The 14182-nt window shown below is 50.6% G+C and overlaps 1 protein-coding gene across 1 annotated transcript in view; it reads left to right on the forward strand.

Annotated features, from left to right (window-relative positions):
- The window catches only part of ILDR2 (immunoglobulin like domain containing receptor 2), a 50757-nt gene that overhangs the window by 17135 nt on the left and 19440 nt on the right, over positions 1 to 14182 (forward strand). The gene's annotated exons all lie outside the window — the stretch shown is intronic.

The raw sequence follows: 14182 nt of genomic DNA on the forward strand, positions 1-14182 counted from the left end.
AGGTCAGCCTCAAGGAGATGAAGATCTCAGTGGGAAGGTGACTGAGTCCACAGTTTGCTAGTTTCAGCCTCCACGAGCCGCTGGCTCAGCCATTGGATTTTATATGAGGAGTGGCTGGAGGATCTGGTCCAGTGGAAGAAAACTTGGAACAGGGAGCATGGGAAGTGTCTCCAGAAATGAAGTCACATAGAAGAGGGATTGGAAGCTTGTTATGTGTAGCTGGATAAACCAGAACCAGGAATGGACATTACAGGGGAGTGGGAGTCCATTTCAGTGTAGAGCAGAAACTGTTGACAACTGGAGACATCAGAGATGGACGGTCTTCTCAGGAGTAGTGATTTCTATGTCTTTAAGAGGCTGGAAGCTTTCTTATAAGTTACATCAGGCTTTTACGCATAGGAAAGGGTGTTTGAGTAAGTTATTCCTGAGCTTTATTTCAGTACTAAAATTCTCGCATTGAAACATAGATGAATGTGAGTGATGCAACTACCTTGATAAATGATAAAATGACCTTCCGGAATTTGTGGAGGAGATAAAAGTTACAGGTTGGTTCCAAGGACATGCAGGGTGATGCTCATCCATGGGGAAGCCAAGCAGAATAAACCGTGGTCTTTTGCAAAGAAGTCAGGGCTAAAAGGGGAGATCGCACCAGAATGAGGAGATGCTCACTGTTGATGGTGCTTGAAGGAGCTGAATGAAACGTTAGCTCCTCCTGGATGTGATCACAAAATAGGGAGCAGGAAACTGGTTGGAATTTCAGTAGACCAATTAGTAAGGAAAAGTGAGTTGAAGGCATGAATTAGAGGTTTGGTTCTTGATGTGTTGAATGTGAGACGCCTGTGGGGCACCGAGGTGGTGTCCCAGTTAGAAATGTGGGTCTGGAACTCGGTGGAAAAGTGAGGATGAGAGAGAATGGATTTGAGAGCCATGAGTGATAGTCAGAACCATGAAAGAGTAGGTGAGTCACCCAGGAAGATTATATAAAGTGAAGAGGGCCAAAGACAGAACCTATTGGCTCTATGTTCCGGTTTCACTTCACAGGAATGGTAACGTGGCCACTGCACGTGTACTTCTCTTGATTTCCCCACAACATTGGAAGCTTATCAACAGCATTGACCATGAGTCTTCATAGGCGAGACCAACTCTCATCTGCCTTTTCACCTGCACTTCCTAGCAGAGTGTCTACAATAAAGAACCTTGAGGACATGTTTTTTAAAATAGGCAGAATCCGTAACTAAAACTGTGCCTCTTAAATGTTAGTCAATGCTGAGCATATATTTGTACTGATAAAGTATCAGTACAATAAACATCTACAGTCTCGAGAGAGAACATGCTTTAATCTCATTGGTCCTAATCGTCTGGGTATTTACATTATTACTAGTGGTAGATTCATCAGGGACTATGGTCGAAAGCAACAGAATTAGATACTGGCTAACTGGAGCAGAAAGGAATTCATTGGAAGGAAATTAAAACTGCAAGGAAGACTGGAAAATCAGTCTCTGAAAAAGATGGTATTATGTTAGGGTAACACTTGTTAACTTCTGTAAAAGCAGCGCCCAAATCCCAGTGACTTACACCATGGAAGTTGGTTACTTCATCTGGTCATAGATGTGGGTAGGAGGCTCACCCAGTCACTCCCTCCCAAGTGGTGGGATAGGGGTCGGGGCTGCTCTGTTTGGCTCTGCTGTGTTGGAGACCTTTGCTCCCAGCTGCACAGAAAGAGAGAGTGGGATAGGCCATGTAGGACTTTTTAGAGGCCAGGTGTGGCAGTGACATGGGTCACTTCTGCTATTTGTATATATGCCCAGGAAGACAGTAAGAATGCTTCGATGGACACAGCCCAGTCCCTGCCCTGCCAGAGGTGCCCCAGGGTCTGTACAGCAAGTATTGATGGGCAGTGTGTTTAGGGCTCCATAGCCAGAAAAAATAAATTCAGTTGTGTGTGTTGTTTCTGCTCTTGCATTTTCCTACTCAAGTATCAGTCTCAGGCTACAGAGTCTAGTTGGCCCAGTTTGGACAGGTACCCATTGCTTAGCCTTGGGAGACCAGGAGCTCTTGGTGGCTAGTCTCTCAAGATAGGGAAGAGAATTGATTTCCCAAAGTAAACTGGGGCAATGTTACAAAAAAGGAGACAGGACGTGAGATGTCCCCCAGAGCAACATGTGTCCCCCAAAGTGCTGTCATTACTACGTGTACACTGATCACTGTAGTTCCCCAAACTTTCCTATTATAACCTTGTAAGGCATTATTTTCCTTATTGTCCAGATGAAGAATTTAATGTTCAGGTCTTAGAGCTGAATATTATAAACAGTGCACAGTGTCGTGGCCACACCCAAGTGTTTTGACTCCCAGCCCCATCTCTTCTCACGTGACCACACGACCTGTCTGTATTAAGAATCTGTAAACTATGGCTGCTGCTTGAGATCACAGGAAACGATCTTTACTTGCCTCAGATCGGCTTTAGTGTTTCCCTCTATTTCTTAGTAAATCTGCCTATAACCAGTGACCGAGGCCCTCCCCTCAGAGGCGCAGTTGCTCCTGTCTAGATGGCTCCCTGCCCACTGAGCATGGCCTCCCTGCCCCAGACATCCGAACCAGCTACAAATCGCTCTGGATGCTCCTTTCAGAGGGTTCAGAAACACCCAGACCAGCGATTCCGGTAAATGGGGCGCCGCTGACTCACTGTTAGTTAAACACAAAGTGCACCGAGCCCCTCTCTCACCTCTGATGACTCAGAAGGTAAGGCCATTCTGAAGTGGGACACGCACATGCCGTTGCGGGTGCGTTGCGATGACACTGGCAAGTACCTTAGAAATATTTAGACAGACGTTTGGGGTTGTAGGACCCAACCAGCACCGTCCTGGAAGGTGGGAGTGTCCAGAAACCCGCCACCCTGAGATTAGAGGTGGGTCTAGGATGGGTGGCAAGGACAGGCTGTTTATAACCTGGAACCCTGCCACTGCTGGGCAGGGACAAGGTCCCCCGCAGCCCCAGCTGGCAGGAGAGGACTTTGCTGGTCAGGAAGGCTCAAGCAGGGAGGCTGTTATTTTAAAATCTAAAAGCAGCTCGCTTTGCTCTTCCCCTTCTATGCACAATCCGCGGGCCTGACCACTTCCCGTTCACGTCCCGCCGGGACCTTCAGGCGGCAAATGGACAGGAGGAGGCTGGGGAGGAAGAGGAGGCTGGGGAGGAGGAAGGAGGAGGCCAGGAAGGATGAGGAGGCTGGGGAGGAGGAGGCCGAGGAGGAGGAGGAGGCCAGGGAGGGAGGAGGAGGAGGCTGGGGAGGAAGGAGGAGGAGGCCGGGAAGGAAGAGGCCGGGTGCACGGTCCTGCCTCTGGCCCCAGGATAGACCAGGAGGCCAGGAGCCAAAGCGCGTTCACATTGAAGCTCAGGAGACTTTCCTGAGGGAAGAGGGAAGCAGCCATGACTGGGAACGGTGGTCGCTGTGGGAGAGGATAGAAGCCCCCGGCGAGCTGCCGACAGGCGTCCCGTCCAGGATGCATTGGGGGGATGACCCAGCCGGCTCCTGGAGCCCCGTCTGTGGTTTGGAATTTACTTAAAAGCCCACAGTCTGCAGAATTAACTCCACCTAGGGCTATGTATGCCTCAAAACCTTCTGTCTTGTTTGCTTTAATATTGTTTGTTGTAGGAAAAAAATGTTTCTTGTAAAAATTTCAAATAAAACAGAAGAGTACAAAAGAAGAAGGTATCTCCTAAAATCCCGCCATCCGGAGCTGCGGGTGCGTCTCTAGAATGCTCCATGGCAGGAGTACACCTGGTTGGGGACACTTTCTGGCTTAGGGAGCGAGAAGTCCAGGGGTGTTCCTGGCTGCAGGCCTGGCGAGTGCCCGTGTGCAGACTGGTCTGAAGAGCCCCTCTCTGCCCTGCCCTGCCCTGCCCTGGGCCCTGCCCTGCCCTGCCCTGCTCCCTGCCCTGCCCTGCTCTGCTCCCTGCGTTGCCCTGCCCTGGGCCCTGCCCTGCCCTGCCCTGCCCGTGTCGGCTGCACTCCCATGCAGGCTCTCCAGCAGCCCAGGCAGCCAGGGTCTTCAACACCTTCCACCTGGGCGGGTAAAGAGCCTTTCTCCACAGTTTCGGCAAAAGTCCTGTTGTTGTGGGTGGGCAGAGGGTCACTGTTTCCAACGGAAGAAAAGAAGGCCAGGCCGGCAAAAGCAAACATGGTCAAAGTTTTGTGGATTCATCGATTTTTGCTTCTTTACTGGCCAAATGCAGTGCTGCCCAGGAGGCCAGGACGAGGCCTGCTCCCGAGGTCCCCGTGAGGAGGGAGGCGCTCAGTTGGGCTTGGTTCTTCCCCGGGAAGGTCCTGTCCCAGAGTTGCCAGGTTTCCGTCCTGCTTCCCTTTCCTTCCTTCTCCGTGACTTTCCCAGGAGCACAGCATATGGTACCTAGGAACAGGTGTGCATGAATTTTTTTGTCAAGCTATTCAAGTTACTGTGCCTGGAATTGTTATTCCAGTTTAAAATAAACCTTTCTGCCCATTAGTATTAAGAGCCATTTAAAAACATAAGAAATCAGGGAATTCTTGGAGGGGACATCTCAGAACTGGTTTTAGGGATTAAAATTTATTTTGTTTTTGTTTTTCAGTGATCACTAACATACAAAATTAGTTTCAGGTGTACAACATAGTGATTAAGCATTTCTGTAACTTACGAAGTGATCACCCCGATGAGTCTAGTACTCATCTGACTCCATATGTCATTATTAAATTATTACAATATTATCGACCACATCTGCTTGAGAGATTTTTGACTGGAAGGGTTTCTCGGGCTGTGCAGAAGGGCTCCTGCACTCACCCTGGGTGTCAGCGCCTCCACTTGAGTCCCACTGCCCCCTGCCCCAGGACATTAGTTCTGGCTGTTTAGAAGGCTCCTTGTTGCCAGGGCTCCCCTCCCCCTTCTTGTCCTCTCTGCCAGCCAAGCCCAGCGCTTGCTAACCAAGGAGATTTGCCAATTAAAAGGGATGCAGCTCCCAGAGTTCCCATGGCAACAGCCTCCTTGGAGGTCTTTGTTGCCTGCTCAAACTTTGATCTCTCAGAGTGGCTGCTGCTGCTGCTCTGGAAGATTTACAAACAGAGGCAGAGGGTTAAAGAGAATTGGAGGGAAGAAAGAAGAAGTTCACTCCTGGCAGAAGGGAGAGAAGGCATTAATTACAGAGCCACACTCTAGCTGCAAATCTGGGGGTGACGCCTGCAGAACACCTTTGGATTTGGGCTGAACCCCCATTTTCATTTGTAGACTCCACTATCCTTCAGCAGCAGCCCCACATGAAAGACTGAAAGCGGAGTTGATACTTTCTGTCCTCAGTAGACACCTGCGCTTTCAGGTTTCTAGGAGAGCTGAGATAACCCTTCTGGCTCCCGGGACGAGAGAGAGAGGAGACTAAGGAGGAGAGACCGCTTAGGCCTCAGTCCCATGCTTTTCTCCCAGTCCCCTGTCCTCGTCCCGGCCTTCTCTGTCCGGAGCTTACCTAGATGCCTCTGTTGGTCTTGGTTTTGAGAAGAACCAGAAAAATGTGTTGAAGGGATGGAGGAGAAGGAAGAGCTGAGAAAGCCAGGCATCACCAAGGCCTGACTCGGGCTAGTGGCTCAGTAACAAGCCTCCATCATCACCGGAGCGCGGCGGGGCTGGGGTGCCTCCCAAGCCTGGGACCAGGCCTTACTCTTCGCAGGAGGCCCCTGGGGCTGCAGATCTCTCCACAGCATACCTGCCACCCTGCTCTTTGACAGGTGCCATGGAGTGCAGTCAGCTTTGCTTCCAGTGTGGTTTATATCAAAATTATGATTTAAATGTAACCACTACTTTCACATACTATGTGCTTAGCATGGCGAGGATTCAAAATCAATAAATGACACTGTTTTGTCCCTATAAAAATCACTGTCTTTTGGTAGAGATAAAAATCTTATTTTTGAAGCAATTAAAGAACAACACACGAAAAGATTAAAACTATATTTGATATTAGGTATCCAGGCTGTTGGTTCTCAGGAGGGGGCTGTTTTGCCCCAGGAGACATTGGCAGTGTCTGGAAACATTGTGGGTTGGCACAGGTGTGGGGTGCTAGAGTCCAAGGAGGCTGTTGGACAGACAGCCTCCTACACCCAAAAAAGTATCTGGCCCAAAATGTCAGTAGTGCCAGGTTGCAAAATCCTGCTCCTGACCAAAGGTCAGTCTGGGTACTGGATAAGGTCCACTGTGAAGAGCATGGCTTTGGGGTCAGATACTCCTGGGCTCCGTGGACCAACATAACTCGGATAGGCTAGTGTTGATGAGCCTGGTTTCCTTATCTGTGAAAATGAGGGAGGAGTAATGTGAGTTCTGTGGAAGACCTATTGTGAGGATTAAATGGCACATGATCAGAACTCAGTAGTATGAGTTCCCTTCTCCCACCCTTCCCATCCCCACATCTCTGTGCCCGCATGTGATCTCTAGTCTACAGGAGCCTCTGTAGGGAGTTCTGCACTCCGGGACTCCTGCTAGGGAGCTGATTTTCCTTTAGCTTGTTCCACAAACAGAGGCCTTGAGCCACCTGTGGCTTGGCAATCCTATTATTAAGAGTCATGTTTTCTCGGTGACATCTGTGCAGCACCTTGCCAGTGGTGACCCTCATCCTGTAGGAACCTTCCCGCTAGTGGATTTCAGGACATTCTGTCCCAGCATGCTGTCTTTTGGTTGCTCTGTTTTGGTTGCCCCCAATTCTCAGTTGATGGCTCAGTGGACAGCCCTTAGCTAATTACAGGGTGTTTACTACCGAACCTACCTAAAGGCAGGCATTAGAGCCCATAGGCCACTTGAAGTCTGGAGGGCTTTGGGGAGCACCCAAAGATTAGGATCTGCATGGTCCAGAAAAACTAGCTAGGGCGACTTTATAATTTATGGTCAAAACTAGGAGACTTGTGAGAGTGAGAGGGAGAGACTGTAAATAATTTATGTCAGCCCTGGCCAGTTTGGCTCAGTGGTTAGAGCATGAGCCTATGGACTGAAGGGCCCCAGGTTGGATTCCAGCCAAGGGTGCGCACCTCGGTTGCAGGCTCGATCCCCGGCCTTGGTCAGGGCGCATGCGGGAGGCAACCAATCGATGTGTCTCTCTCATAGTGCTGTTTCTCGCTGTCTGTCTCTCCCACTCTCTCTGAAAAGCAATGGAAATAATAATTTATGTCAGGACAATGGACATAAACTGGAAATGTCTACGCAAAGTGTTACGGTAATCATCCCAACTTTAGGGATGACCACCTTGAAGGTCCTCCTCTTTACTGACAAGAACTTTTGAAGTTCCAGAGGAGCTGGGGGCAACTTGGTGTCAGCTCAGCTGCACCTGTAGAGCCCTTGCTGTAGCTGGCGTTTTATTCATGAGGACCTACTATGTGCATATCTCCAAGTACAGGGCCCAGCCAACAGATGGTGGTTTGCATAATATCTGCTTACTGAAAAATGGTGCTAAGATTTCTGCAGGGTACAGGATGTCCATTTAGGCTTTCCCAGCCCTGGGTTGTTAAAAGAACAGAGTCTTAGAGGCCCGGTTCACCCCGCCCTGATTCCCAGCCTCCAGGCCGAGGGTAGTGCTCCCCCTGCCTCCCCTGCTCCCTGCCTCCCCTGCTCCCCTGCCTCCTCCCACCTCACTTGTTGCTCATCTGGGTGGGAGGAAACTGGCCTTCAATTAGTGCGCATTCCTGCAGCCCGGGTTGCTGTGGTGACGGGCTGGGGAGGGGGGTGCAGCTGGGTCAGCCTAGCCTCATTGTTGTCGGTGGATTGGGCTGCTGTAGTGTGAGGCCTGTGAGCAGGAGAGGGGGTGTCACCGGGAAATCGGCTCAGCCCTGCACAGAAAGAATGGTAGCCCTTGGAAGCCGGTCGGGAGACAGTCATTCCATTTTTCTCCAAAGCCAGCTGCCGCTATTCAAGTGTGCAGGTTTGCGTTCACACGGGGAGGGGGCTGGCCCCGAGGAGAGGGCGGGACTCTGGACCAGCCAAGGCTGCAATGGGCGTGCCTCCCTGCCTGCCCCCACCCCTGGTGCTTTGGTTAAGGAAAGTAGCCATTCTTGATATCTTTGTAGCTAAGGTGCCTGTGCCAGCCTGACGCATGGAGCCCAGCATCTCAGGAAATCACCTGGAATCACACCAAGAAACTCGGTTTCCTTCGTCCATTAACCCTGCCCTCCTCGTCTCATTTTGGAGGCAGATGTGGCTGTCCTCTGCACCTCTCCACAGGCCAACTCGAGCATGGCATTTACCGATAATATTTACACCAGTTCTCTCTGTGGGCAGGGGCTTGGATCACTGTAGCGCTGTGCGAAGGCCGAGTACGTCGCCGTCAGCTTATCATTTTTATTGGTGTGTAGCAGCACGCTGAACACCGTTTCCTTACATCACACTGTGTCATGACGCCCTCAGTAATCATTTTCTGGTTGCAGTTTTAAAAGGTGCTGACATTTTTAACCATGGCTAACATTTCCTACAGCCAAAAATTACACTTTGATTCTGTAAGGGTGATGATGCCACAGACACATCTGAGGGTCGCTCACTGCAAATACTAGGAGACATGGAAGCAGTTAAGTTGAGGACAAGAAAATCTTGAGGAGGAGTGAGGATTTGGCAAGAAAATAAACAAAATACCAGAATGGGGTGAGTAGACCTAGGTTCTACTCTTGGTTTGATGGTTCGTCAGCTGTGTGACTTTGGTAAAATTTGTAACCTCTCTGAGCCTCCGGTTCCTAAAAACATGGGTGGGTTACAGATTGGATGACCTCGGAGATCTTTTCTAGCTATCCAGTCTGATTCTGGAATTCTGTGTGAGAAGTCAGTGATTTGGACCAACCTTATAATCTGCCAGAACGCCCACAGCATTTATGAACAGCTAATTGCAGATGGTCTGATACTAGTCATTTGATGGAGAGAATTCAGTGTCAGGATTACTCAATATGATTTAAAGTGAACTAAAATGGAAAAGACACCAGAAGAAAGAGCACACATATGAAAGGCTTGCACACGTAGTTTATAAATATATGTAAAAGAGGGAGGCTAGTTCCACTTTCATGGGGGGCAATCGTGAACTCCTGTTGAATGCCCGGTTGCCGTGGGAATACAGAATAACAGCAGGGATGTGTGTGTCCTTGGGAAATTTCCCGTCTATTTGGGATTCCAAATAGCCATAGAAACAAGTTCACACTTAAAAGGACCAGAGAAGGGCATCCATTCTCCTCAAGGACTTAGAAAAGGAACATTTAGAGGGTTAGGAGCTGAGAGAATGGGGTGGGCCCAGTGCATCCCTGAAAATAGATCTCGGGTGTCTTAAGAAAGCCTGGCAGTGGGGGGAGGGCACACAGGAGAAGAGGGAACCTCAAGGGGCAGGGGAAGAAAAGCATCCCAGGTCATCCTGAACCAGCGGTTATCTGAATAGTGTATCGGCAAAGCCCAGGAGGACTCCAGGTTAACTCAACGAGGTGAATGGACATAACCACGCTGTCAGCAGTGGCGACCTTGTGAGGACAGAGGACACATGGTTACCCTTTCATTCTGAAGGCTTGGACTAATAATCAGGGCTTGGGTTTAAGTTTTGAGAGTAGAGACAAAAAATAATCTTTTTGGCTAAAGTTTGTAAGCACATTGTTTCTCTATCAAGGCTGCCTTAAAAATACCCCTGCCTGGCCGCTTACAACTTGTGGGGTGGGGTGGCACTTCAGTCCCCCTAGATGGTAAGATGGCATTTTGGGATGTTTCAGTGCCTTGAGGGTGCTCTTGGCAGCGAGCGCCGAGCCAGGGGTGCTCACCCCTCCCCAGCACGTGGAGTGCCGGATGAATGATGGTCCCTTCCTGTGCTTATGAGGAGCCCTCTTCCACCTGGGATGGGAAGGGGCACCGTCACGAGGATCGAAGCAGAAGCCAGCACACGGCACAGTGGGAATTTGCTGCTGGAAACACTTCAGGGCCCTGGGGGTGAGGCGTCTCTTCTTGCAGGGCTGCTGGGGACGCCAAGCACAGACCGCAGACCCTGCCCTGGGTTTCTGCCTCGTGTGCAGGACTCCTGGCAGCCGTGAGACGAGTGCCTGGATGTGGGTGTGCCCGGTGGTCCTCGAGCCCGTGGACACACCTCCCAGCGCAGCGTCCTTACGGGGCTCTCGGGGCCCACATCAGGGCCGGGAGGCTGTGGGTGAGGGTGAGGGTGGGAGCAGAGCAGGGCAGTGTGGAGTGGCGAGCTGTTACCTTAAGGAAGAAGGGACGTGAGTCCTGCCCCGAGACGCCTGGCCTACCATGGAAGGAGCGTTTGAATCTCAGGGAAATGTCACCAGGGCAGGGTTGGTTGTGACGTGTGCAGCAGTAACGCCACGCCTCTGGGGAGAGGCCCTCAGACTAGGCGGATCCCGGCGTCAAAAATGAAGGAGAGGCTGATGAAACCTTTGCACGTGGCAGCAGGGACGTCCTTGGCCACCTTTAGTCCTGCGGCGCAGAAGCGGATGGCCCGCGCTTTCTCACACTCCTGCCGTCCGACGAGCTGCGCGGCTAGACTGTGAGCCTCGCAAGTGCAGGGACCATGTCCTGTTCCCCTCTGCGTCTCCACCTGGCACAATGGACATTTCTTTGTTGATCGAGTGAATGAATGAGGGGTGAATGAATGAATTGGAGTCACTCCAAAAGTATTGGGTCTGAGGAACACGGGTGAAGAGTTCAGTGGGGGACGATTCGGGGTCTGTGGCAGACCCCGGCTGCCATAGGGAACCACGTAGGGACAGGATGCAAGTTGTTTTACCCACAGGGCACGTGTCTGCCCTTATCACTCAGCCCAGGTGGGTGAGTGTTGGAGCTGGGGTTGGTGACGCTCTGGCCTGAAACCGGCGCTCCTGCATGTGCTGGTGCAGACAGTCCGTGTGCCCGAGGTCTTTGGCTGATTCCTGTGGACACTTCTTTAAGGTAACGGATTCTGCAGAGTTTGGGGAAAACTGAGTGCTTCCATGGACACTTTTCTACTAATGGTTGAACTGTGCTTGGAAAGAGAACGCAGGGCCTTCTATTTGCAGTGTCATCTCTTCATCATTTTCCCAGACATGCGGTGACGCGTAACTGCCGCTGAGAGGAACCTGGGAGGAGGCCCGGGACTGGCGTGCTGGGACAGTGCTGCGGGAAGCAGGGGCGCGTTGGCTGCCGCAGTGTGGATCTGCGGGATCGTTGGACGTGACGCTTAGACTAGGGAGGAAAGAGCATTTCCAACTGGCAGCGGCTTTTCCCAGGAATCGCTAGGCAGGAAGATGGGAGCAGGGTGCTTTTCAGGAATATAGGATCCCAGCATAAACCTACTTTTCAAAATTCCCTTAATCCAATAGAATATAAGCCAGGGCCTAGCGCTCTCAACTGTTGACATGATGGCGTGGTTCTGTCCACCATCCCCAACTCTGACTCTCCTGAACTCGAAAGACCTTTCACGCTGCCCTCTGGATGCGAGAGGTTATCACCTAGGCCATGGCGTGCACTGTGGGAAGCTGTCCCCTCCTCGGAAGCCCCAGCTGTCGGCTGTGGCCTTGAGGGGAACGAGAGGCTGACCTCCGTCTTCCTGTTGGAGCAACAGGCTCTGTGGAGCTCCGTCTGTGTTTCTGACAGCATCTGTCCTTACTTTAGTTTTCTCAATTATAAATGTAAAAAAATCTAAAAAATGAAAGGCCCTTCAGTGTTCTTCCCCAGTGCCCCCCGCCCCCAGCTCCCCAGAAGTAGGAAGAGCTAACAGTTTGGTGTGTGATGCTTTCAGATTTGAACCTAGGTGCCCAGAGCTTACATTCACTAATGTTCTGTGTAGAAAAGCAAGATCAGACCACACCAAGGTCACCCAAGAGCCTATGGAGAGCTCGGCTTTTGTGTTTCATGTGCCCATAAGTATATCTGTGTGCACATACCCGTGGTGGTTGTGCGTGTGATCTCTGGGCTGTAGACGGCCAGCCATACTCTGTGTGGCTCATCTGGTCTTTAACATTCTATGAGTCAGCTGCCAACATTCAAACATCAGGATATTTCACATAAAAAATCTGAGGTCTGGCTAATCTTGAGAAACAGGAAGACCTGCAAACACAAAGGCACATTTTTCTGGGATAACAATGGGATAACAGTAGCAGCCCCACTGGACACATAATATGCTGTTTGCTACACCCCCAAATTCGCCCAGCTTCACTTAAACTTGCATTCCCTGCTGGTCCCTATAGGCAAATAGTTGCTTTTACAGCTCCGTTCACTGAGTATCAGATTTGAGAACTAGGAATGGTATAGACAGGGCGACCTCCAGTGAACTGTCCGGACCGGGGCACTTTGAGAGTAAAAAGGGGTGCCCCAGGACAGTAGGCGTAAACCGGGACTGTCCCAGACAAACCAGCCATGGTCTTCTACTTACAGACCACTTCCCTGACTAATGAGAAAACTGAGACCGAGGAGGAGGAAGTGATTTGCCCGTAGCCATCGCCAAGGAGCCCGTGGCAGAGCTGCCGGGGCACCGGCTCCCCGTCCACTGCTTCTCCATAGGGCAGGCTCTGTATGACGCGTGTGCACCATGAATGTCTGGGCTTTTTACAGTTCATAGTTATCACGTAGCCGATTCCCGTGAGAGCATACACACTTGCAGCTTATATCACCAATAGTATTTCCATTATGAATGCAATTAATGACATGTCTAGAGATGTTTAAAACAGTGGTAGTCTTGAGAAAGAGAGTAAATGCAAGAAAAGCTTCTCATTTTACTAGATACAAGAAGATATATTTAGAAGTGATGATTGTTCCAATTTTTTAAAAAAGTAAGTCTCAGGTAACTGGCTTGCTGACAACACTGTATACTGATTTCTTGATCATTGGCTACTGGCTAGTAATTAATATTAATTATGTCTTTAAGAGATGTCCAAGATCCCGAGTTCCCAAATCCTTAGCCAGCTGTCTATTGCCTTGTTGAGTTTCCAAGAGATATTTGTGCAGAGGCTACTCCAGATGAGAACAGTGCATGCTCTTAACCACATGCTCAGACCATGGTCCCAAGCCCCAGCCTGGCCTCCCGTCCTAGAAAACTGGACTGGAGCACATGGGAGCCATAGAGGCACCTCCTACTCTCTCATGAAGGCTTAGGCTGAAGACTGGCCTGAGGACTCTCCCTGAGGATGCCTTTCCAGTACCTTGTGTGGCTCTCACATGTCCCTCCGAGAGGCCTTGCAAGCAGCAGGCCATTCCGAACACATCAGCTGCACAAGATGAAATACAGATAGAAGGAAGCTCTTTTTGCCCAAAAGCAAACCAGAGCTGGACTAGGGCACCCACTCCATGCTTCCTATCCCTTGAAATGTACTCTGGTCCCGGTGAACTTTTCAGATGTGGGACCATTACGCAGGAGACATGACCAGGACACTGTTACCACACTGGCCTTGCAGAGTTGAGGAAGTCCAAGGAGAAGCAAAGTGAGCCAAGATCCCTCTTCCCCGCCTCCCTGACAGTGTGATCGGTGTGGCACCCTCCCCGGCTGCCTGGACGCGCTCCCTCAGAGCTGCTGTTCTGTGGGGAGCCCGAGAGAGGAGGACAGCTGTGACTTTTTGAGTCAAAATATAAACCACACGCGTGGGTGATTTTCCTCTACCCCACCTCTACAGACTTCAGCAGGGAGGGTTGTTTTCCAAATGAACCAAATTCACGTCCCTGAAACACCCCTGTAGTGTTGAGGGGATCTGCTGAGCCTCTGAAGTGTTCACATTTTGCCTATACTGGTATAAGTGAAAAAATCATTAATTTCATTCTTTTTAAATTTTTCATTACTTTTTGAGAGAGAGAAAAACATGTGTGCTCTTCCACTTATTTATGCATCATTGGCTGCTGCTTGTATGTGCCCTGACTGGAGGTCGAACCCGCAACCTTGGTGTGTCAGGATGACGCTTTAACCAACTGAGCTACCTGACAAGAGCCTCTTTTTAGCTCTTTTAATGTGATACTAGAAAAGCTAAAGCGGCCCATTGCTCACACTGTGTCTCCCGGACAGAGCTGTTCGGACGCGATGTCGCGCATAGTGAAGTAGCACTCGGGTACCAGTGACCCCCCGCACCCACGTCTGAATGGAGGCAGCTGGCGAGCTGTTGGCTGGTGCCCCTCGGTCCGCAGACCCCATGTGGTCGGGATGTCGGGTGCGGGGCAGAAGTCCCAGCGGGGCCTTGGCAGTGACTCTGATGCGG

Source organism: Miniopterus natalensis, chromosome 19 (assembly GCF_054644295.1).
Source record: "Miniopterus natalensis isolate mMinNat1 chromosome 19, mMinNat1.hap1, whole genome shotgun sequence".
Taxonomy (NCBI): Eukaryota; Metazoa; Chordata; class Mammalia; order Chiroptera; family Miniopteridae; genus Miniopterus; species Miniopterus natalensis.